The following is a 2,514-nucleotide window of genomic DNA, read 5'->3' on the forward strand; positions in this document are numbered from 1 at the left end:
TGCCTGTTGGTGTCTGAATTCTTTGTATTACTTTGTTATTGTTATAAAGTGAATACAATCATTTTGTTGTCATAGTGACATGTCTGCAAATGATGTAAAGTACCTGCAGTTGTATAATGAATCTCTCCATCTTGAATATGATTATTTGCAACTTGTTTTTATTCTAGTTTCATCATGGGGAAAAAGTTATACTCCATCAAATATGAAAATGTATATTTTGCCAAGTGAAAGGTTTCATCAAATAAACTTGTTTCCATGGGAACAATGATGATTCTATTAGCTTAAACCCTTCCTTAGTGGGCATATCAACTAACTGTGTATCATTTAAAAGCTTTCAAGTGGCGAGATGACTATGAATCCAGCTTAACTTGATATATGTTTACATGGATGTTGTAGTAAATACCTTTTGTACGATGGGCTGAGACCCTGTACTGAAAGGTAATAAACATACTGGATTTGAAAATGTGCAAAATACATTGAGGATTATTCTTGAATAAGAAATGCTAGAAAGTAAGAAATATCAATATTCGTTGATGTTCACTGAACAATAAAAAATTTCAATGTGTATGAATTAAAAGTAATGATACAGGTTTCTTTTCATTTGACCAAAGTTAACTTAATATATCATGTATTCTACATAAACAGGAAGTGTTTGCAAAGTTTTAATGTGATTTGCCAAATATTATGCAAATTACCTACTTAAAATGCACACCTTAACTTTCATCCGAGAAATCTGTTAGTATAGCAACAAAACAATGCTGAAAAGATTTCATTAGTATGCAAATTAATTAATTGACATGTGAATCCATAAATTTAAAGAAGTTCTTCATAGTCCGAAGCAGAGAGTATGCGTGTACGGTACCAAGTTTCAGTTGAGTTGAAGCATATAATTTTTCGGATTCCCTTTTTTAGCTCCGCTGTCGACTTTGTCGAGCGGAGCTTATCATATGAGTGATTGTCCGTTGTCGTCCAGCGTCCGTCGTCCGTGTCAATGTTTTACTTTTTCGACTTCTTCTTGAAAACTACAAGCCTGAATGCTTTGATACTTGGTGTATATGTACCTTGGGTAGACCTTTCTCAGATTTGTTCATTTCATGATCATATCTTCAATTCTCTAATTTTGGTGAGTATTTTTGTCATTTTTGGTAAAAAGTGATATTTTCGACTTCTTGTTAAAAACCGCAAGTCCAATTGCTTTGATATTACATATATAGGTACTACATGTGGACCTCTCTCAGATTTGTTCATTTTGTAATGATATCTTCAATTCTCTAATTTGGGTGAATATTTTTGTCATTTTTGGTAAAAAGTGATATTTTCAACTTCTTTTTAAAAACCGCAAGTCCAATTGCTTTGATATTACATATATAGGTACTACATGTAGACCTCTCTCAGATTTGTTCATTTTGTAATGATATCTTTAATTCTCTAATTTTTGTGAATATTTTTGTCATTTTATGGTAAAAAGTGATATTTTCGACTTCTTGTTAAAAACCGCAAGTTCAATTGCTTTGATATTACATATATAGGTACTACATGTGGATCTCTCTCAGATTTGTTCATTTTGTAATGATATCTTCAGTTCTCTAATTTTGGTGAATATTTTTGTCATTTTTGGTAAAAAGTGATATTTTCAACTTCTTGTTAAAAACCGCAAGTCCAATTGCTTTGATATTAGATATATAGGTACTACATGTGGACCTCTCTCAGATTTGTTCATTTTGTAATGATATCTTTAATTCTCTAATTTTTGTGAATATTTTTGTCATTTTTGGTAAAAAGTGATATTTTCAACTTCTTGTTAAAAACCGCAACTCCAATTGCTTTGATATTACATATATAGGTACTACATGTGGATCTCTCTCAGATTTGTTCATTTTGTAATGATATCTTTAATTCTCTAATTTTTGTGAATATTTTTGTCATTTTATGGTAAAAAGTGATATTTTCGACTTCTTGTTAAAAACCGCAAGTCCAATTGCTTTGATATTACATATATAGGTACTACATGTGGATCTCTCTCAGATTTGTTCATTTTGTAATGATATCTTCAGTTCTCTAATTTTGGTGAATATTTTTGTCATTTTTGGTAAAAAGTGATATTTTCAACTTCTTGTTAAAAACCGCACGTCCAATTGCTTTGATATTACATATATAGGTAATACATGTGGACCTCTCTCAGATTTGTTCATTTTGTAATGATATCTTTAATTTTCTAATTTTGATGAATATTTTTGTCATTTTTGGTAAAAAGTGATATTTTCGACTTCTTGTTAAAAACCACAAGTCCAATTGCTCTGATATTACATATATAGGTACTACATGTGGACCACTCTCAAATTTGTTCATTTTGTAATGATATCGTCAATTCTCTAATTTTTGTGAATATTTTTGTCATTTTATGGTAAAAAGTGATATTTTCGACTTCTTGTTAAAAACCGCAAGTCCAATTGCTTTGATATTACATATATAGGCATTACATGTGGACCTCTCTCAGATTTGTTCATTTTGTAA

Source organism: Saccoglossus kowalevskii, chromosome 11 (assembly GCF_978046115.1).
Source record: "Saccoglossus kowalevskii chromosome 11, keSacKowa6.1, whole genome shotgun sequence".
In the NCBI taxonomy this organism is placed as follows: Eukaryota; Metazoa; Hemichordata; class Enteropneusta; family Harrimaniidae; genus Saccoglossus; species Saccoglossus kowalevskii.